Here is a 26,050-nt window from a genome sequence, read left to right as displayed (position 1 = left end):
CCACCATGATAGCTAAATCCTAACTTTGCAACACGTGGTTATCTTAAATGAACATATATATCACAAGCACATGTGATTTCAATCAATGTAAATATCACCCACGAATGGCATTTAATACCGAATTCTATCTTGGGAATATACTTCCACTTGGAATTCATTTTATAGTAACAGCTTCTGGCCGGGTGGAGATTCGAAACCTCACCTTTACGGCTAGAAACCATGCCTGCAGGGACACTACCGACTGAGCTATCAAGAGAGACAAAAGTTTATGACAAGTCCCAGTACATATTCCTGTCGAATTCAGGAATCTGTTCATACACCTGAAATAAACCCCTCTCCACCATGATAGCAGAATCGCAAGTTTGCAATACGTGGTTATCTCAAATGAATATATATCACTAGAACACATGATTCCAATCAATGTATATATCACCCAGAAATGGCATTTAATACCGAATTCTATGTTGGGAATATACTTCCACTAAGAATTCATTTTATGGTAACCGCTTCTGGCTAGGTTGAAATTCGAACCCCCACCTGTACATGGAAACCATTCCTGCAGGGACACTACCAACTGAGCTATCAAGATAAACAAAAGTTTATGACAAGTCCCAGTACATATTCCTGTCGAATTCAGGAATCTGTTCATACACCGGAAATAAAACCATCTCCACCATGATAGCTGAATCGAAAGCTTGCAACACGTGGTTATCTTAAATGAATATATATCACAAGCACACATGATTTCAATCAATGTAAATATCACCCACGGATGGCATTTAATACCGAATTCTATCTTGGGAGTATACTTCCAATTGGAATTCTTTTCATGGTAACAACGTCTGGCTGGGTAGAGATTCGAACCCCCACCTGTACGCCTGGAAACCATGCATGCAGGGACACTACTGACTGAGCTATCAAGAGAGAAAATGTTTACGACTAGTCCCAGTACATATTCCTGTCGAATTCAGGAATCTGTTCATACACCTGAAATAAACCCATCTCCACCATGATAGCTGAATCGAAAGCTTGCAACACGTGGTTATCTTAAATGAATATATATCACAAGCACACGTGATTTCAATCAATGTAAATATCACCCACGAATGGCATTTAATACCGAATTCTACCTTGGGAATATACTTCCACTTGGAATTCATTTTATGGTAACAGCTTCTGGCTGGGTGGAGATTCGAACCTCCACCTGTACGCCTGGAAACCATGCCTGCAGGGATACTACCGACTGAGCTATCAAGAGAGACAAAAGTTTATGACAAGTCCCAGTATATATTCCTGTCGAATTCATGAATCTGTTCATACACCTGAAATAAACCCATCTCGACCACTATAGCTGAATCGTAAGTTTGCAACACGTGGTTATGTTAAATTAATATATATCAAATGCACACGTGATTTCAATCAATGTAAATATCACCCACGAATGGTATTTAATACCGAATTCTATCTTGGGAATATACTTCCATTTGGAATTCATTTTATGGTAACTGCTTCTGGCCGGGTGGAGATTCAAACCGCCACCTGTACAGCTGGAAACCATACCGCAGGGACACTACCGACTTAGCTATCAAGACAGACAAAAGTTTATGACAAGTCCCAGTACATATTCCTGTCGAATTCAGGAATCTGTTCATACACCTGAAATAAACCCATCTCCACCATGATAGCCTAATCATAAGTTTATAACACGTGGTTATCTTAAATGAATATATATCACAAGCACACGTGATTTCAATCAATGTAAATATCACCCACGAATGGCATTTAATACCAAATTCGATCTTGGGAATATACTTCCACTTAGAATTCATTTAATGGTAACAGCTTTTGGCCGGGTGGAGATTCGAACCCCCACCTGTACGGCTGGAAACCATGCCTGCAGGGACACTACCCACTGAGCTATCATGAGAGACAAAAGTTTATGACAAGTCTCGGTACATATTCCTTTCGAATTTAGGAATCTGTTAATACACCTGAAATAACCCATCTCCACCATGATAGCTAAATCCTAACTTTGCAACACGTGGTTATCTTAAATGAACATATATATCACAAGCACATGTGATTTCAATCAATGTAAATATCACCCACGAATGGCATTTAATACCGAATTCTATCTTGGGAATATACTTCCACTTGGAATTCATTTTATAGTAACAGCTTCTGGCCGGGTGGAGATTCGAAACCTTACCTTTACGGCTAGAAACCATGCCTGCAGGGACACTACCGACTGAGCTATCAAGAGAGACAAAAGTTTATCACAAGTCTCAGTACATACTCCTGTCGAATTCAGGAATCTGTTCATACACCTGAAATAAACCGATCCCCATCATGATAGCTGAATCGTAAGTTTGCAACACGTGGTTATCTTAAATGAATATATATCACAAGCACACGTGATTTCAATCAATGTAAATATCACCCACGAATGGCATTTAATACCGAATTCTACCTTGGGAATATACTTCCACTTGGAATTCATTTTATGGTAACAGCTTCTGGCTGGGTGGAGATTCGAACCTCCACCTGTACGCCTGGAAACCATGCCTGCAGGGACACTACCGACTGAGATATCAAGAGAGACAAAAGTTTATGACAAGTCCCAGTACATATTCCTGTCGAATTCAGGAATCTGTTCATACACCTGAAATAAACCCATCTCCACCATGATAGCTGAATCGTAAAAATGCAACACGTGGTTATCTTAAATGAATATATGTCACAAGCACACGGGATATCAATCAATGTAAATATCACCCATGAATGGCATTTAATACCGAATTCTATCTTGGGAATATACTTCCACTTGGAATTCATTTTATGGTTACAGCTTCTGGCCGGTTGGAGATTCGAACCCCCACCTCTACAGCTGGAAAACATGCTGAAGGGACACTACTGACTGAGCTATCAAGAGAGACAAAAGTTTATGACAAGTCCCAGTACATATTCCTGTCGAAATCAGGAATCTGTTCATACACCTGAAATAAACCCATCTTCACCATGATAGCTGAATCGAAAGCTTGCAACACGTGGTTATCTTAAATGAATATATATCACAAGCACACATGATTTCAATCAATGTAAATATCACCCACGAATGGCATTTAATACCGAATTCTATGTTGGGAATATACTTCCACTTGGAATTCATTTTATTGTAACCGCTTCTGGCTAGGTGGAAATTCGAACCCCCACCTGTACGGCTGGAAACCATGCCTGCAGGGACACTACCGACTGAGCTATCAAGAGAGACAAAAGTTTATGACAAGTCCCAGTACATATTCTTGTCGAATTCAGGAATCTGTTCATTCACCTGAAATAAACACATCTCCACCATGATAGCTGAATCGAAAGCTTGCAACACGTGGTTATCTTAAATGAATATATATCACAAGCACACATGATTTCAATCAATGTAAATATCACCCAAGAATGGCATTTAATACCGAATTCTATCTTGGGAGTATACTTCCAATTGGAATTCTTTTCATGGTAACAACTTCTGGCTGGGTGGAGATCCGAACCCCCACCTGTACGCCTGGAAACCATGCCTGCAGGGACACTACTGACTGAGCTATCAAGAGAGAAAATGTTTACGACAAGTCCCAGTACATATTCCTGTTGAATTCAGGAATCTGTTCATACACCTGAAATAAACCCATCTCCACCATGATAGCTGAATCGTAAGTTTGCAACATGTGGTTATCATAGATGAATATATATCACAAGCACACTGGACTTCAATCAATGTAAATATTACCCAGGAATGGCATTCAATACCGAATTCTATCTTGGGAATATACTTCCATTTGGAATTCATTTCATGGTAACAGCTTCTGGCCGGGTGAAGATTCGAACACCCACCTGTACAGCCGGAAACCATGCCTGCAGGGACACTACCGACTGAGCTAAAAAGAGAGACAAAAGTTTATGACAAGTCCCAGTACATATTCCTGTCGAATTCAGGATTCTGTTCATTCACCTGAAATAAACCCATCTCCACCATGATAGCCTAATCATAAGTTTGTAACACGTGGTTATCTTAAATGAATATATATCACAAGCACACGTGATTTCAATCAATGTAAATATCACCCACGAATGGCATTTAATACCAAATTCGATCTTGGGAATATACTTCCACTTAGAATTCATTTAATGGTAACAGCTTTTGGCCGGGTGGAGATTCGAACCCCCACCTGTATGGCTGGAAACCATGCCTGCAGGGACACTACCTACTGAGCTATCATGAGAGACAAAAGTTTATGACAAGTCTCAGTACATATTCCTTTCGAATTTAGGAATCTGTTAATACACCTGAAATAACCCATCTCCACCATGATAGCTAAATCCTAACTTTGCAACACGTGGTTATCTTAAATGAACATATATATCACAAGCACATGTGATTTCAATCAATGTAAATATCACCCACGAATGGCATTTAATACCGAATTCTATCTTGGGAATATACTTCCACTTGGAATTCATTTTATAGTAACAGCTTCTGGCCGGGTGGAGATTCGAAACCTCACCTTTACGGCTAGAAACCATGCCTGCAGGGACACTACCGACTGAGCTATCAAGAGAGACAAAAGTTTATGACAAGTCCCAGTACATATTCCTGTCGAATTCAGGAATCTGTTCATACACCTGAAATAAACCCCTCTCCACCATGATAGCAGAATCGCAAGTTTGCAATACGTGGTTATCTCAAATGAATATATATCACAAGAACACATGATTCCAATCAATGTATATATCACCCAGAAATGGCATTTAATACCGAATTCTATGTTGGGAATATACTTCCACTAGGAATTCATTTTATGGTAACCGCTTCTGGCTAGGTTGAAATTCGAACCCCCACCTGTACATGGAAACCATTCCTGCAGGGACACTACCAACTGAGCTATCAAGATAAACAAAAGTTTATGACAAGTCCCAGTACATATTCCTGTCGAATTCAGGAATCTGTTCATACACCGGAAATAAAACCATCTCCACCATGATAGCTGAATCGAAAGCTTGCAACACGTGGTTATCTTAAATGAATTTATATCACAAGCAGACATGATTTCAATCAATGTAAATATCACCCACGGATGGCATTTAATACCGAATTCTATCTTGGGAGTATACTTCCAATTGGAATTCTTTTCATGGTAACAACGTCTGGCTGGGTAGAGATTCGAACCCCCACCTGTACGCCTGGAAACCATGCATGCAGGGACACTACTGACTGAGCTATCAAGAGAGAAAATGTTTACGACTAGTCCCAGTACATATTCCTGTCGAATTCAGGAATCTGTTCATACACCTGAAATAAACCCATCTCCACCATGATAGCTGAATCGAAAGCTTGCAACACGTGGTTATCTTAAATGAATATATATCACAAGCACACGTGATTTCAATCAATGTAAATATCACCCACGAATGGCATTTAATACCGAATTCTACCTTGGGAATATACTTCCACTTGGAATTCATTTTATGGTAACAGCTTCTGGCTGGGTGGAGATTCGAACCTCCACCTGTACGCCTGGAAACCATGCCTGCAGGGACACTACCGACTGAGCTATCAAGAGAGACAAAAGTTTATGACAAGTCCCAGTACATATTCCTGTCGAATTCATGAATCTGTTCATACACCTGAAATAAACCCATCTCGACCACTATAGCTGAATCGTAAGTTTGCAACACGTGGTTATGTTAAATTAATATATATCAAATGCACACGTGATTTCAATCAATGTAAATATCACCCACGAATGGTATTTAATACCGAATTCTATCTTGGGAATATACTTCCATTTGGAATTCATTTTATGGTAACTGCTTCTGGCCGGGTGGAGATTCAAACCGCCACTTGTACAGCTGGAAACCATACCGCAGGGACACTACCGACTGAGCTATCAAGAGAGACAAAAGTTTATGACAAGTCCCAGTACATATTCCTGTCGAATTCAGGAATCTGTTCATACACCTGAAATAAACCCATCTCCACCATGATAGCCTAATCATAAGTTTATAACACGTGGTTATCTTAAATGAATATATATCACAAGCACACGTGATTTCAATCAATGTAAATATCACCCACGAATGGCATTTAATACCAAATTCGATCTTGGGAATATACTTCCACTTAGAATTCATTTAATGGTAACAGCTTTTGGCCGGGTGGAGATTCGAACCCCCACCTGTACGGCTGGAAACCATGCCTGCAGGGACACTACCCACTGAGCTATCATGAGAGACAAAAGTTTATGACAAGTCTCGGTACATATTCCTTTCGAATTTAGGAATCTGTTAATACACCTGAAATAACCCATCTCCACCATGATAGCTAAATCCTAACTTTGCAACACGTGGTTATCTTAAATGAACATATATATCACAAGCACATGGGATTTCAATCAATGTAAATATCACCCACGAATGGCATTTAATACCGAATTCTATCTTGGGAATATACTTCCACTTGGAATTCATTTTATAGTAACAGCTTCTGGCCGGGTGGAGATTCGAAACCTTACCTTTACGGCTGGAAACCATGCCTGCAGGGACACTACCGACTGAGCTATCAAGAGAGACAAAAGTTTATAACAAGTCCCAGTACATATTCCTGTCGAATTCAGGAATCTGTTCATACACCTGAAATAAACCCCTCTCCACCATGATAGCAGAATCGCAAGTTTGCAATACGTGGTTATCTCAAATGAATATATATCACAAGAACACGTGATTCCAATCAATGTATATATCACCCAGAAATGGCATTTAATACCGAATTCTATGTTGGGAATATACTTCCACTTGGAATTCATTTTATGGTAACCGCTTCAGGCTAGGTTGAAATTCGAACCCCCACCTGTACATGGAAACCATGCCTGCAGGGACACTACCAACTGAGCTATCAAGAGAGACAAAAGTTTATGACAAGTCCCAGTACATATTCCTGTCGAATTCAGGAATCTGTTCATACACCTGAAATAAAACCATCTCCACCATGATAGCTGAATCAAAAGCTTGCAACACGTGGTTATCTTAAATGAATATATATCACAAGCACACATGATTTCAATCAATGTAAATATCACCCACGGATGGCATTTAATACCGAATTCTATCTTGGGAGTATACTTCCAATTGGAATTCTTTTCATGGTAACAACGTCTGGCTGGGTAGAGATTCGAACCCCCACCTGTACGCCTGGAAACCATGCCTGCAGGGACACTATTGACTGAGCTATCAAGAGAGAAAATGTTTACGACTAGTCCCAGTACATATTCCTGTTGAATTCAGGAACCTGTTCATACACCTGAAATAAACCCATCTCCACCATGATAGCTGAATCGAAAGCTTGCAACACGTGGTTATCTTAAATGAATATATATCACAAGCACACGTGATTTCAATCAATGTAAATATCACCCACGAATGGCATTTAATACCGAATTCTATCTTGGGAATATACTTCCACTTAGAATTCATTTTATGGTAACAGCTTCTGGCCGGGTGGAGATTCGAACCCCCACCTGTACGGCCGGAAACCATGCCTGCAGGGACACTACCGACTGAGCTAACAAGAGAGACAAAAGTTTATAACAAGTCCCAGTACATATTCCTGTCGAATTCAGGAATCTGTTCATTCACCTGAAATAAACCCATCTCCACCATGATAGCCTAATCGTAACTTTGCAACACGTGGTTATCTTAAATGAATATATATATCACAAGCACATGTGATTTCAATCAATGTAAATATCACCCACGAATGGCATTTAATACCGAATTCTATCTTGGGAATATACTTCCACTTGGAATTCATTTTATAGTAACAGCTTCTGGCCGGGTGGAGATTCGAAACATCACCTTTACGGCTAGAAACCATGCCTGCAGGGACACTACCCACTGAGCTATCAAGAGAGACAAAAGTTTATGACAAGTCCCAGTACATATTCCTGTCGAATTCAGGAATCTCTTCATACACCTGAAATAAACCCCTCTCCACCATGATAGCAGAATCGCAAGTTTGCAATACGTGGTTATCTTAAATGAATATATATCACAAGAACACGTGATTCCAATCAATGTAAATATCACCCACGAATGGCATTTAATACCGAATTCTATTTTTGGAATATACTTCCACTTGGAATTCATTTTATGGTAACCACTTCTGGCTAGGTGGAAATTCGAACCCCCACCTGTAAGGCTGGAAACCATGCCTGCAGGGACACTACCGACTGAGCTATCAAGAGAGACAAAAGTTTATGACAAGTCCCAGTACATATTCCTGTCGAATTCAGGAATCTGTTCATTCACCTGAAATAAATCCATCTCCACCATGATAGCTGAATCGAAAGCTTGCAACATGTGGTTATCTTAAATGAATATATATCACAAGCACTCATGATTTAAATCAATGTAAATATCACCCACTGATGGCATTTAATACCGAATTCTATCTTGGGAATATACTTCCACTTGGAATTCTTTTCATGGTAACAACTTCTGGCTGGGTGGAGATTCGAACCCCCACCTGTAAGCCTGGAAACCATGCCTGCAGGGACACTACTGACTGAGCTATCAAGAGAGAAAATGTTTACGACAAGTCCCAGTACATATTCCTGTTGAATTCAGGAATCTGTTCATACACCTGAAATAAACCCATCTCCACCATGATAGCTGAATCGAAAGCTTGCAACACGTGGTTATCTTAAATGAATATATATCACAAGCACACATGATTTCAATCAATTTAAATATCACCCACTGATGGCATTTAATACCGAATTCTACCTTGGGAATATACTTCCACTTGGAATTCATTTTATGGTAACAGCTTCTGGCTGGGTGGAGATTCGAACCTCCACCTGTACGCCAGGAAACCATGCCTGCAGGGACACTACCGACTGAGCTATCAAGAGAGACAAAAGTTTATGACAAGTCCCAGTACATATTCCTGTCGAATTCAGGAATCTTTTCATACACCTGAAATAAACCCATCTCCACCATGATAGCTGAATCGTAAGTTTGCAACACGTGGTTATGTTAAATTAATATATATCAAATGCACACGTGATTTCAATCAATGTAAATATCACCCACGAATGGCATTTAATACCGAATTCTATCTTGGGAATATACTTCCATTTGGAATTCATTTTATTGTAACAGCTTCTGGCCGGGTGGAGATTCGAACCGCCACCTGTACAGCTGGAAACCATACCGCAGGGACACTACCGACTTAGCTATCAAGAGAGACAAAAGTTTATGACAAGTCCCAGTACATATTCCTGTCGAATTCAGGAATCTGTTCATACACCTGAAATAAACCCATCTTCACCATGATAGCTGAATCAAAAGCTTGCAACACGTGGTTATCTCAAATGAATATATATCACAAGCACACATGATTTCAATCAATGTAAATATCACCCACGGATGGCATTTTATACCGATTTTTATCTTGGGAATATACTTCCAATTGGAATTCATTTCATGGTAACAGCTTCTGGCTGGGTGAGATTCGAACCCCCACCTGTACGTCTGGAAACCATGCCTGAAGGGACACTACTGACTGAGCTATCAAGAGAAAAAATGTTTACGACAAGTCCCAGTACATATTCCTGTCGAATTCAGGAATCTGTTCATACACCTGAAATAAACCCATCTCCACCATGATAGCTGAATCGTAAGTTTCCAACATGTGGTTATCTTAAATGACTATATATCACAAGCACACTGGACTTCAATCAATGTAAATATTACCCACGAATGGCATTCAATACCGAATTCTATCTTGGGAATATACTTCCACTTGGAATTCATTTTACGGTAACAGCTTCTGGCCGGGTGGAGATTCGAACCCCCACCTGTACGGCCGGAAACCATGCCTGCAGGGACACTACCGATTGAGCTAACAAGAGAGACAAAAGTTTATGACAAGTCCCAGTACATATTCCTGTCGAATTCAGGAATCTGTTCATTCACCTGAAATAAACCCATCTCCACCATGATAGCCTAATCGTAAGTTTGCAATACGTGGTTATCTTAAATGAATATATATCACAAGCACACGTGATTTCAATCAATGTAAATATCACCCACGAATGGCATTTGATACCGAATTCTATCTTGGGAATATACTTCCACTTGGAATTCATTTTATAGTAACAGCTTCTGGCCGGGTGGAGATTCGAACCCCCAACTGTATTGCTGGAAACCATGCCTGCAGGGACACTACCGACTGAGCTATCATGAGAGACAAAAGTTTATGACAAGTCCCAGTACATATTCCTTTCGAATTTAGGATTCTGTTCATACACCTGAAATAACCCATCTCCACCATGATAGCTAAATCGTAACTTTGCAACACGTGGTTATCTTAAATGAATATATATATCACAAGCACATGTGATTTCAATCAATGTAAATATCACCCACGAATGGCATTTGATACCGAATTCTATCTTGGGAATATACTTCCACTTGGAATTCATTTTATAGTAACAGCTTCTGGCCGGGTGGAGATTCGAAATATTACCTTTACGGCTAGAAACCATGCCTGCAGGGACACTACCCATTGAGCTATCAAGAGAGACAAAAGTTTATGACAAGTCCCAGTACATATTCCTGTCGAATTCAGGAATCTCTTCATACACCTGAAATAAACCCCTCTCCAGCATGATAGCAGAATCGCAAGTTTGCAATACGTGGTTATCTTAAATGAATATATATCACAAGAACACGTGATTCCAATCAATGTAAATATCACCCACGAATGGCATTTAATACCGAATTCTATGTTTGGAATATACTTCCACTTGGAATTCATTTTATGGTAACCACTTCTGGCTAGGTGGAAATTCGAACCCCCACCTGTACGGCTGGAAACCATGCCTGCAGGGACACTACGGACTGAGCTATCAAGAGAGACAAAAGTTTATGACAAGTCCCAGTACATATTCCTGTCGAATTCAGGAATCTGTTCATTCACGTGAAATAAATCCATCTCCACCATGATAGCTGAATCAAAAGCTTGCAACATGTGGTTATCTTAAATGAATATATATCACAAGCACACATGATTTAAATTAATGTAAATATCACCCACGGATGGCATTTAATACCGAATTCTATCTTGGGAGTATACTTCCAATTGGAATTCTTTTCATGGTAACAACTTCTGGCTGGGTGGAGATTCGAACCCCCACCTGTAAGCCTGGAAACCATGCCTGCAGGGACACTACTGACTGAGCTATCAAGAGAGAAAATGTTTACGACAAGTCCCAGTACATATTCCTGTCGAATTCAGGAATCTGTTCATACACCTGAAATAAACCCATCTCCACCATGATAGCTGAATCGAAAGCTTGCAACACGTGGTTATCTTAAATGAATATATATCACAAGCACACATGATTTCAATCAATTTAAACATCACCCACGGATGGCATTTAATACTGAATTCTATCTTGGGAATATACTTCCAATTGGAATTCATTTCATGGTAACAGCTTCTGGCTGGGTGGAGATTCGAACCCCCACCTGTACGCCTGGAAACCATGCCTGCAGGGACACTACTGACTGAGCTATCACGAAAGAAAATGTTTACGACAATTCCCAGTACATATTCCTGTCGAATTCAGGAATCTGTTCATACACCTGAAATAAACCCATCTCCACCATGATAGCTGAATCGTAAGTTTGCAACATGTGGTTATCTTAAATGAATATATATCACAAGCACACTGGACTTCAATTAATGTAAATATTACCCACGAATGGCATTTAATACCGAATTCTATCTTGGGAATATACTTACACTTGGAATTCATTTTATGGTAACAGCTTCTGGCCGGGTGGAGATTCGAACCCCCACCTGTACGGCCGGAAACCATGCCTGCAGGGACACTACCGACTGAGCTATCAAGAGAGACAAAAGTTTATGACAAGTCCCAGTGCATATTCCTTTCGAATTCAGGAATCTGTTCATACACCTAAAATAAACCCATCTCCACCATGATAGCTGATTCGAAAGCTTGCAACACGTGGTTATCTTAAATGAATATATATCACAAGCACACGTGATTTCAATCAATGTAAATATCACCCACGGATGGCATTTAATACCGAATTCTATCTTGGGAATATACTTCCAATTGGAATTCATTTCATGGTAACAGCTTCTGGCCGGGTGGAGATTCGAACCCCCACCTGTACGCCTGGAAACCATGCCCGCAGGGACACTACTGACTGAGATATCAGGAGAGAAAATGTTTACGACAATGCCCAGTACATATTCCTGTCGAATTCATGAATCTGTTCATAAACCTGAAATAAACCCATCTCCACCATGATAGCTGAATCGTAAGTTTGCAACATGTGGTTATTTTAAATGAATATATATCACAAGCACACTGGACTTCAATCAATGTAAATATTACCCACGAATGGCATTTAATACCGAATTCTATCTTGGGAATATACTTACACTTGAAATTCATTTTATGGTAACAGCTTTTGGCCGGGTGGAGATTCGAACCCCCACCTGTACGGCCGGAAACCATGCCAGCAGGGACACTACCGACTGAGCTAACAAGAGAGACAAAAGTTTATGACAAGTCCCAGTACATATTCCTGTCGAATTCAGGAATCTGTTCATACACTTGAAATAAACCCCTCTCCACCATGATAGCAGAATCGCAAGTTTGCAATACGTGGTTATCTTAAATGAATATATATATCACAAGCACACATGATTTCAATCAATGTAAATATCACCCACGAATGGCATTTAATACCGAATTCTATCTTGGGAATATACTTACACTTGGAATTCATTTTATGGTAACACTTTCTGGCCTGGTGGAGATTCGAACCCCCACCTGTACGGCTGGAAACCCTGCCTGCAGGGACACTACCGACTGAGCTATCATGAGAGACAAAAGTTTATGACAAGTCCCAGTACATATTCCATTCGAATTTAGGATTCTGTTCATACACCTGAAATAACCCATCTCCACCATGATAGCTAAATCGTAACTTTGCAACACGTGGTTATCTTAAATGAATATATATATCACAAGCACATGTGATTTCAACCAATGTAATTATCACCCACGAAGGGCATTTAATACCGAATTCTATCTTGGGAATATACTTCCACTTGGAATTCATTTTATAGTAACAGCTTCTGGCCGGGTGGAGATTCGAAACCTCACCTTTAAGGCTAGAAACTATGCCTGCAGGGACACTACCCACTGAGCTATCAAGAGAGACAAAAGTTTATGACAAGTCCCATTACATATTCCTGTCAAATTCAGGATTCTCTTCATACACCTGAAATAAACCCCTCTCCACCATGATAGCAGAATCGCAAGTTTGCAATACGTTGTTATCTTAAATGAATATATATCACAAGAACACGTGATTTCAATCAATGTAAATATCACCCACGAATGGCATTTAATATCGAATTCTATGTTGGGAATATACTTCCACTATGAATTCATTTTATGGTAACCGCTTCTGACTAGGTGGAAATTCGAACCCCCACCTGTACGGCTGGAAACCATGCCTGCAGGGACACTACCGACTGAGCTATCAAGAGAGACAAAAGTTTATGACAAGTCCCAGTACATATTCCTGTCGAATTCAGGAATCTGTTCATACACCTGAAATAAACACATCTCCACCATGATAGCTGAATCGAAAGCTTGCAACATTTGGTTATCTTAAATGAATATATATCACAAGCACACATGATTTCAATCAATGTAAATATCACCCACGGATGGCATTTAATACTGAATTCTATCTTGGGAATATACTTCCAATTGGAATTCATTTCATGGTAACAGCTTCTGGCTGGGTGGAGACTCGAACCCCCACCTGTACGCCTGGAAACCATGCCTGCAGGAACAGTACTGATTGAGCTATCAAGAGAAAAAATGTTTATGACAATTCCCATTATATAATCCTGTCGAATTCAGGAATCTGTTCATACACCTGAAATAAACATATCTCCACCATGATAGCTGAATTGTAAGTTTGCAACATGTGGTTATCTTAAATGAATATATATCACAAGCACACTGGACCTCAATCACTGTAAATATTACCCACGAATGGCATCTAATACCGAATTCTATCATGGGAATATCCTTACACTTGGAATTCCTTTTATGGTAACAGCTTCTGGCCGTGTGGAGATTCAAACCCCCACCTGTACGTCCGCAAACCATGCCTGCAGGGACACTACCGACTGAGCTAACAAGAGAGACAAAAGTTTATGACAAGTCCCAGTACATATTCCTGTAGAATTCAGGAATATGTTCATTCGCCTGAAATTAACCCATCTCCACCATGATAGCTGAATCGTAAGTTTGCAACACGTGGTTATCTTAAATGAATATATATCACAAGCACACGTGATTTCAATCAATGTAAATATCACCCACGAATGGCATTTAATACCGAATTCTATCTTGGGAATATACTTCCACTTGGAATTCATTTTATGGTAACAGCTTCTGGCCGTGTGGAGATTCGAACCCCCACCTGTACGGCTGGAAACCATGCCTGCAGGGACACTACCGACTGAGCTGTCATGAGAGACAAAAGTTTATGACAAGTCCCAGTACATATTCCTGTCGAATTCAGGAATCTGTTCATACACCTGAAATAAACCCATCTCCACCATGATAGCTGAATCGTAAGTTTGCAACACGTGGTTATCTTAAATGAATATATATCACAAGCACCACTGGATTTCAATCAATGTAAATATTACCCACAAATGGCATTTAATACCGAATTCTATCTTGGGAATATACTTCCACTTGGAATTCATTTTATGGTAACAGCTTCTGGCCGGGTGGAGATTCGAACCCCCACCTGTACGGCTGGAAACCATGCCTGCAGGGACACTACCGACTGAGCTATCAAGAGAGACAAAAGTTTATGACAAGTCCTAGTACATATTCCTGTCGAATTCAGGAATCTGTTCATACACCTGAAATAAACCCATCTCCACCATGATAGCTGAATCGTAAGTTTGCAACACGTGGTTATCTTAAATGAATATATATCACAAGCACATGGGATTTCAATCAATGTAAATATCACCCACGAATGGCATTTAATACCGAATTCTATCTTGGGAATATACTTCCACTTGGAATTCATTTTATGGTAACAGCTTCTGGCCGGGTGGAGATTCGAACCCCCACCTGTACGGCTGGAAACCATGCCTGCAGGGACACTACCGACTGAGCTATCAAGAGAGACAAAAGTTTATGACAAGTCCCAGTACATATTCCTGTCGAATTCAGGAATCTGTTCATACACCTGAAATAAACCCATCTTCACCATGATAGCTAATCGTAAAGCTTTGCAACACGTGGTTATCTTAAATGAATATATATCACAAGCACACATGATTTCAATCAATGTAAATATCACCCACGAATGGCATTTAATACCGAATTCTATCTTGGGAATATACTTCCACTTAGAATTCATTTTATGGTAACAGCTTCTGGCTGGGTGGAGATTCGAACCCCCACCTGTACGGCTGGAAACCATGCCTGCAGGGACACTACTGACTGAGCTATCAAAGAGAAAATGTTTACGACAAGTCCAAGTACATATTCCTGTCGAATTCAGGAATCTGTTCATACACCTGAAATAAACCCATCTCCACCATGATAGCTGAATCGTAAGTTTGCAACATGTGGTTATCTTAAATGAATATATATCACAAGCACATTGATTCAATCAAGTAAATATCACCCACGAATGGCATTTAATACCGAATTCTATCTTGGGAATATACTTCCGCTTGGAATTCATTTTATGGTAACAGCTTCTGGCCGGGTGGAGATTCGAACCCCCACCTCTACGGCCGGAAACCATGCCTGCAGGGACACTACCGACTGAGCTATCAAGAGAGACAAAAGTTTATGACAAGTCCCAGTACATATTCCTGTCGAATTCAGGAATCTGTTCATACACCTGAAATAAACCCATCTCCACCATGATAGCCTAATCGTAAGTTTGCAACACGTGGTTATCTTAAATGAATATATATCACAAGCACACGTGATTTCAATCAATGTAAATATCACCCACGAATGGCATTTAATACTGAATTCTATCTTGGGAATATACTTCCACTTAGAATTCATTTTATGGTAACAGCTTCTGGCCGAGGTGGAGATTCGAACCCCCACCTGTACGGCTGGAAACCATGCCTGCAGGGACACTACCGACTGAGCTATCAAGAGAGAAAAAGTTTATGACAAGTCCCAGTACATATTCCTGTCGAATTCAGGAATCTGTTCATACACCTGAAATAAACCCATCTCCACCATGATAGCTGAATCGTAAGTTTGCAACATGTGGTTATCTTAAATGAATATATATCACAAGCACATGGACTTCAATCAATGTAAATATTACCCACGAATGGCATTTAATACCGAATTCTATCTTGGGAATATACTTACACTTGGAATTCATTTTATAGTAACAGCTTCTGGCCGGGTGGAGATTCGAAACCCACCTGTACGGCTGAAACCATGCCTGCAGGGACACTACCACTGAGCTATCAAGAGAGACAAAAGTTTATGACAAGTCCCAGTACATATTCCTGTCGAATTCAGGAATCTGTTCATACACCTGAAATAAACCCATCTCCACCATGATAGCTGAATCGCAAGTTTGCAACACGTGGTTATCTTAAATGAATATATATCACAAGCACACATGTGATTTCAATCAATGTAAATATCACCCACGAATGGCATTTAATACCGAATTCTATCTTGGGAATATACTTCCATTGGAATTCATTTTATGGTAACAGCTTCTGGCTGGGTGGAGATTCGAACCCCCACCTGTACGGCTGGAAACCATGCCTGCAGGGACACTACCGACTCAGCTATTAAGAGAGACAAAAGTTTATGACAAGTCCCAGTACATATTCCTGTCGAATTCAGGAATCTGTTCATACACCTGAAATAAACCCATCTCCACCATGATAGCTGAATCGTAAGTTTGCAACATGTGGTTATCTTAAATGAATATATATCACAAGCCCACTGGACTTCAATCAATGTAAATATTACCCACGAATGGCATTTAATACCGAATTCTATCTTGGGAATATACTTACACTTGGAATTCATTTTATGGTAACAGCTTCTGGCCGGGTGGAGATTCGAACCCCCACCTGTACGGCTGGAAACCATGCCTGCAGGGACACTACCACTGAGCTATCAAGAGAGACAAAAGTTTATGACAAGTCCCAGTACATATTCCTGTCGAATTCAGGAATCTGTTCATACACCTGAAATAAACCCATCTCCACCATGATAGCTGAATCGAAAAGCTTGCAACACGTGGTTATCTTAAATGAATATATATCACAAGCACACATGATTTCAATCAATGTAAATATCACCCACGGATGGCATTTAATACCGAATTCTATCTTGGGAATATACTTCCAATTGGAATTCATTTCATGGTAACAGCTTCTGGCTGGGTGGAGATTCGAACCCCCACCTGTACGCCTGGAAACCATGCCTGCAGGGACACTACTGACTGAGCTATCAAAAGAGAAAATGTTTACGACAAGTCCAAGTACATATTCCTGTCGAATTCAGGAATCTGTTCATACACCTGAAATAAACCCATCTCCACCATGATAGCTGAATCGTAAGTTTGCAACATGTGGTTATCTTAAATGAATATATATCACAAGCACATTGGACTTCAATCAAGTTAAATATTACCCACAAATGGCATTAATACCTAATTCTATCTTGGGAATATACTTCCGCTTGGAATTCATTTTATGGTAACAGATTCTGGCCGGGTGGAGATTCGAACCCCCACCTCTACGGCCGGAAACCATGCCTGCAGGGACACTACCGACTGAGCTATCAAGAGAGACAAAAGTTTATGACAAGTCCCAGTACATATTCCTGTCGAATTCAGGAATCTGTTCATTCACCTGAAATAAACCCATCTACACCATGATAGCCTAATCGTAAGTTTGCAACACGTGGTTATCTTAAATGAATATATATCAAAAGCACACGTGATTTCAATCAATGTAAATATCACCCACGAATGGCATTTAATACTGAATTCATCTTGGGAATATACTTCCACTTAGAATTCATTTTATGGTAACAGCTTCTGGCCGGGTGGAGATTCGAACCCCCACCTGTACGGCTGGAAACCATGCCTGCAGGGACACTACCGACTGAGCTATCATGAGAGAAAAAAGTTTATGACAAGTCCCAGTACATATTCCTTTCGAATTTAGGATTCTGTTCATACACCTGAAATAACCCATCTCCACCATGATAGCTAAATCGTAACTTTGCAACACGTGGTTATCTTAAATGAATATATATCACAAGCACATGTGATTTCAATAAATGTAAATATCACCCACGAATGGCATTTAATACCGAATTCTATCTTGGGAATATACTTCCACTTGGAATTCATTTTATAGTAACAGCTTCTGGCCGGGTGGAGATTCGAAACCTCACCTTTACGGCTAGAAACCATGCCTGCAGGGACACTACCCACTGAGCTATCAAGAGAGACAAAAGTTTATGACAAGTCCCAGTACATATTCCTGTCGAATTCAGGAATCTCTTCATACACCTGAAATAAACCCATCTCCACCATGATAGCAGAATCGTAAGTTTGCAATACGTGGTTATCTTAAATGAATATATATCACAAGCACACATGTGATTTCAATCAATGTAAATATCACCCACGAATGGCATTTAATACTGAATTCTATCTTGGGAATATACTTCCACTTGGAATTCATTTTATGGTAACAGCTTCTGGCTGGTGGAGATTCGAACCCTCCACCTGTACGGCTGGAAACCATGCCTGCAGGGACACTACTGACTGAGCTATCAAGAGAGACAAAAGTTTATGACAAGTCCCAGTACATATTCCTGTCGAATTCAGGAATCTGTTCATACACCTGAAATAAACCCATCTCCACCATGATAGCTGAATCGTAAGTTTGCAACATGTGGTTATCTTAAATGAATATATATCACAAGCCCACTGGACTTCAATCAATGTAAATATTACCCACGAATGGCATTTAATACCGAATTCTATCTTGGGAATATACTTCCACTTGGAATTCATTTATGGTAACAGCTTCTGGCCGGGTGGAGATTCGAACCCCACCTGTACGGCTGGAAACCATGCCTGCAGGGACACTACCACTGAGCTATCAAGAGAGACAAAAGTTTATGACAAGTCCCAGTACATATTCCTGTCGAATTCAGGAATCTGTTCATACACCTGAAATAAACCCATCTCCACCATGATAGCTGAATCGTAACTTTGCAACACGTGGTTATCTTAAATGAATATATATCACAAGCACACGGATTTCAATCAATGTAAATATCACCCACGAATGGCATTTAATACCGAATTCTATCTTGGGAATATACTTCCACTTGGAATTCATTTTATGGTAACAGCTTCTGGCCGGGTGGAGATTCGAACCCCACCTGTACGGCCGGAAACCATGCCTGCAGGGACATACTACCGACTGAGCTATCAAGAGAGACAAAAGTTTACGACAAGTCCCAGTACATATTCCTGTCGAATTCAGGAATCTGTTCATACACCTGAAATAAACCCATCTCCACCATGATAGCTGAATCGTAAGTTTGCAACATGTGGTTATCTTAAATGAATATATATCACAAGCACACGTGATTCAATCAATGTAAATATCACCCACGAATGGCATTTAATACCGAATTCGATCTTGGGAATATACTTCCACTTAGAATTCATTTTATGGTAACAGCTTCTGGCCGGGTGGAGATTCGAACCCCCACCTGTACGGCTGGAAACCATGACTGCAGGGACACTACCGACTGAGCTATCATGAGAGACAAAAGTTTATGACAAGTCCCAGTACATATTCCTTTCGAATTTAGGAATCTGTTCATACACCTGAAATAACCCATCTCCACCATGATAGCTAAATCGTAACTTTGCAACACGTGGTTATCTTAAATGAATATATATATCACAAGCACATGTGATTTCAATCAATGTAAATATCACCCACGAATGGCATTTAATACCGAATTCTATCTTGGGAATATACTTCCACTTGGAATTCATTTTATAGTAACAGCTTCTGGCCTGGTGGAGATTCGAACCCTCACCTTTACGGCTAGAAACCATGCCTGCAGGAATACTACCCACTGAGCTATCAAGAGAGACAAAAGTTTATGACAAGTCCCATACATATTCCTGTCGAATTCAGGAATCTGTTCATACACCTGAAATAAACCCCTCTCCACCATGATAGCAGAATCGCAAGTTTGCAATATGTGGTTATCTTAAATGAATATATATCACAAGAACACGTGATTCTAATCAATGTAAATATCACCCACGAATGGCATTTAATACCGAATTCTATGTTGGGAATATACTTCCACTTGGAATTCATTTTATGGTAACCGCTTCTGGCTAGGTGGAAATTCGAACCCCCACCTGTACGGCTGGAAACCATGCCTGCAGGGACACTACTGACTGAGCTATCAAGAGAGACAAAAGTTTATGACAAGTCCCAGTACATATTCCTGTCGAATTCAGGAATCTGTTCATACACCTGAAATAAACCCATCTCCACCATGATAGCTGAATCGAAAGCTTGCAACACGTAGGTTATCTTAAATGAATATATATCACAAGCACACATGATTTCAATCAATGTAAATATCACCCACGGATGGCATTTAATACCGAATTCTATCTTGGGAATATACTTCCAATTGGAATTCATTTCATGGTAACAGCTTCTGGCTGGGTGGAGATTTGAACCCCCACCTGTACGCCTGGAAACCATGCCTGCAGGGACACTACTGACTGAGCTATCAAGAGAGAAAAAGTTTATGACAAGTCCCAGTACATATTCCTGTCGAATTCAGGAATCTGTTCATACACCTGAAATAAACCCATCTCCACCATGGTAGCTGAATCGTAAGTTTGCAACATGTGGTTATCTTAAATGAATATATATCACAAGCATACGTGATTTCAATCATTGTAAATATCACCCACGAATGGCATTTAATACCGAATTCTATCTTGGGAATATACTTCCAATTGGAATTCATTTCATGGTAACAACTTCTGGCCGTGGTGGAGATTCGAACACCCACCTGTACGCCTCGAAACCATGCCTGCAGGGACACTACTGACTGAGCTATATGGAGAGAAAATGTTTACGACAATTCCCAGTTCATATTCCTGTCGAATTCATGAATCTGTTCATAAACCTGAAATAAACCCATCTCCACCATGATAGAAGAATCGTAAGTTTGCAATATGTGGTTATCTTAAATGAATATATATCACAAGCACATGTGATTTCAATCAATGTAAATATCACCCACGAATGGCATCTAATACCGAATTCTATCTTGGGAATATACTTCCACTTGGAATTCATTTTATAGTAACAGCTTCTGGCCTGGTGGAGATTTGAACCCTCACCTTTACGGCTAGAAACCATGCCTGCAGGAATACTACCCACAGAGCTATCAAGAGAGACAAAAGTTTATGACAAGTCCCAGTACATATTCCTTTAGAATTCAGGAATCTGTTCATACACCTGAAATAAACCCCTCTCCACCATGATAGCAGAATCGTAAGTTTGCAATACGTGGTTATCTTAAATGAATATATATCACAAGAACACGTGATTCCAATCAATGTAAATATCACCCACGAATGGCAATTAATACCGAATTCTACCTTGGGAATATACTTCCACTTGGAATTCATTATATGGTAACAGCTTCTGGCTGGGTGGAGATTCGAATCTCCACCTGTACGGCTGGAAACCATGCCTGCAGTGACACTACCCACTGAGCTAATAAGAGAGACAAAAGTTTATGACAAGTCCCAGTACATATTCCTGTCAAATTCAGGAATCTGTTCATACACCTGAAATAAACCCATATCCACCATGATAGCTGAATCGTAAGTTTGCAACACGTGGTTATCTTAAATGAATATATGTCACAAGCACACGGGATTTCAATCAATGTAAATATCACCCACGAATGGCATTTAATACCGAATTCTATCTTGGGAATATACTTCCACTTGGAATTCATTTTATGGTAACAGCTTCTGGCCGGGTGGAGATTCGAACACCCACCTGTACGGCCGGAACCCATGCCTGCAGGGACACTACCGACTGAGCTATCAAGAGAGACAAAAGTTTTTGACAAGTCCCAGTACATATTCCTGTCGAATTAAGGAATCTGTTCATTCACCTGAAATAAACCCATCTCCACCATGATAGCTGAATCGTAAGTTTGCAACACGTGGTTATCCTAAATGAATATATATCACAAGCACACGTGATTTCAATCAATGTAAATATCACCCACGAATGGCATTTAATACCGAATTCGATCTTGGGAATATACTTCCACTTAGAATTCATTTTATGGTAACAGCTTCTGGCCGGGTGGAGATTCGAACCCCCACCTGTACGGCTGGAAACCATGACTGCAGGGACACTACCGACTGAGCTATCATGAGAGACAAAAGTTTATGACAAGTCCCAGTACATATTCCTTTCGAATTTAGGAATCTGTTCATACACCTGAAATAACCCATCTCCACCATGATAGCTAAATCGTAACTTTGCAACACGTGGTTATCTTAAATGAATATATATATCACAAGCACATGTGATTTCAATCAATGTAAATATCACCCACGAATGGCATTTAATACCAAATTCTATCTTGGGAATATACTTCCACTTAGAATTCATTTTATAGTAACAGCTTCTGGCCTGGTGGAGATTCGAACCCTCACCTTTACGGCTAGAATCCATGCCTGCAGGAATACTACCCACTGAGCTATCAAGAGAGACAAAAGTTTATGATAAGTCCCGGTACATATTCCTGTCGAATTCAGGAATCTGTTCATACACCTGAAATAAACCCCTCTCCACCATGATAGCAGAATCGCAAGTTTGCAATATGTGGTTATCTTAAATGAATATATATCACAAGAACACGTGATTCTAATCAATGTAAATATCACCCACGAATGGCATTTAATACCGAATTCTATGTTGGGAATATACTTCCATTGGAATTCATTTTATGGTAACCGCTTCTGGCTAGGTGGAAATTCGAACCCCCACCTGTACGGCTGGAAACCATGCCTGCAGGGACACTACTGACTGAGCTATCAAGAGAGACAAAAGTTTATGACAAGTCCCAGTACATATTCCTGTCGAATTAAGGAATCTGTTCATACACCTGAAATAAACCCATCTCCACCATGATAGCTGAATCGAAAGCTTGCAACACATGGTTATCTTATATGAATATATATCACAAGCACACATGATTTCAATCAATGTAAATATCAACCACGGATGGCATTTAATACCGAATTCTATCTTGGGAATATACTTCCAATTGGAATTCATTTCATGGTAACAACTTCTGGCTGGGTGGATATTTGAACCCCCACCTGTAAGCCTGGAAACCATGCCTGTAGGGACACTACTGACTGAGCTATCAAGAGAGAAAAGGTTTACGAAAAGTCCCAGTACATATTCCTGTCGAATTCAGGAATCTGTTCATACACCTGAAATAAACATATCTCCACCATGATAGCTGAATCGTAAGTTTGCAACATGTGGTTATCTTAAATGAATATATATCACAAGCACACTGGACTTCAATCAATGTAAATATTACCCACGAATGGCATTTATTACCGAATTCTATCTTGGGAATATACTTACACTTGGAATTCATTTTAGGGTAACAGCTTCTGGCCGTGTGGAGATTCGAACCCCCACCTGTACGGCTGCAAACCATGCCTGCAGGGGCACTACCGACTGAGCTAACAAGAGAGACAAAAGTTTATGACAAGTCCCAGTACATATTCCTGTAGAATTCAGGAATATGTTCATTCGCCTGAAATTAACCCATCTCCACCATGATAGCTGAATCGTAAGTTTGCAACACGTGGTTATCTTAAATGAATATATATCACAAGCACACGTGATTTCAATCAATGTAAATATCACCCACGAATGGCATTTCATACCGAATTTGATCTTGGGAATATACTTCCATTGGAATTCATTTTATGGTAACAGCTTCTGGCCGGGTGGAGATTCGAACCCCCACCTGTACGGCTGGAAACCATGCCTGCAGGGACACTACCGACTGAACTGTCATGAGACACAAAAGTTTATGACAAGTCCCAGTACATATTCCTGTCGAATTCAGGAATCTGTTCATACACCTGAAATAACCCATCTCCACCATGATAGCTGAATCGTAAGTTTGCAACATGTGGTTATCTTAAATGAATATATATCACAAGCACACTGGACTTCAATCAATGTAAATATTACCCACGAATGGCATTTATACCGAATTCTATCTTGGGAATATACTTCCACTTGGAATTCATTTTATGGTAACAGCTTCTGGCCGGGTGGAGATTCGAACCCCCACCTGTACGGCTGGAAACCATGCCTGCAGGGACACTACCGACTGAGCTATCAAGAGAGACAAAAGTTTATGACAAGTCCCAGTACATATTCCTGTCGAATTCAGGAATCTGTTCATACACCTGAAATAAACCCATCTCCACCATGATAGCTGAATCGTAACTTTGCAACACGTGGTTATCTTAAATGAATATATATCACAAGCACACTGATTTCAATCAATGTAAATATTACCCACGAATGGCATTTAATACCGAATTCTATCTTGGGAATATACTTCCACTTGGAATTCATTTTATGGTAACAGCTTCTGGCCGGGTGGAGATTCGAACCCCACCTGTACGGCCGGAAACCATGCCTGCAGGGACACTACTGACTGAGCTATCAAGAGAGACAAAAGTTTATGACAAGTCCCAGTACATATTCCTGTCGAATTCAGGAATCTGTTCATACACCTGAAATAAACCCATCTCCACCATGATAGCTGAATCGTAAGTTTGCAACATGTGGTTATCTTAAATGAATATATATCACAAGCACATGATTCAATCAATGTAAATATCACCCACGAATGGCATTTAATACCGAATTCTATCTTGGGAATATACTTCCACTTGGAATTCATTTTATGGTAACAGCTTCTGGCCGGGTGGAGATTCGAACCCCCACCTGTACGGCTGGAAACCATGCCTGCAGGGACACTACCGACTGAGCTATCAAGAGAGACAAAAGTTTATGACAAGTCCCAGTACATATTCCTGTCGAATTCAGGAATCTGTTCATACACCTGAAATAAACCCATCTCCACCATGATAGCTAATCGTAAGTTTGCAACACGTGGTTATCTTAAATGAATATATATCACAAGCACACGTGATTTCAATCAATGTAAATATCACCCACGAATGGCATTTAATACTGAATTCTATCTTGGGAATATACTTCCACTTAGAATTCATTTTATGGTAACAGCTTCTGGCCGGGTGGAGATTCGAACCCCCACCTGTACGGCTGGAAACCATGCCTGCAGGGACACTACCGACTGAGCTATCAAGAGAGAAAAAAGTTTATGACAAGTCCCAGTACATATTCCTGTCGAATTCAGGAATCTGTTCATACACCTGAAATAAACCCATCTCCACCATGATAGCTGAAATCGTAAGTTTGCAACATGTGGTTATCTTAAATGAATATATATCACAAGCACATGTGATTTCAATCAATGTAAATATCACCCACGAATGGCATTTAATACCGAATTCTATCTTGGGAATATACTTCCACTTGGAATTCATTTTATGGTAACAGCTTCTGGCCGGGTGGAGATTCGAACCCACCTGTACGGCTGAAACCATGCCTGCAGGGACACTACTGACTGAGCTATCAAGAGAGACAAAAGTTTATGACAAGTCCCAGTACATATTC

This window comes from Palaemon carinicauda, chromosome 10 (genome assembly GCF_036898095.1).
Source record: "Palaemon carinicauda isolate YSFRI2023 chromosome 10, ASM3689809v2, whole genome shotgun sequence".
NCBI classification, from domain to species: domain Eukaryota; kingdom Metazoa; phylum Arthropoda; class Malacostraca; order Decapoda; family Palaemonidae; genus Palaemon; species Palaemon carinicauda.
This window is presented reverse-complemented; position numbering follows the sequence as displayed.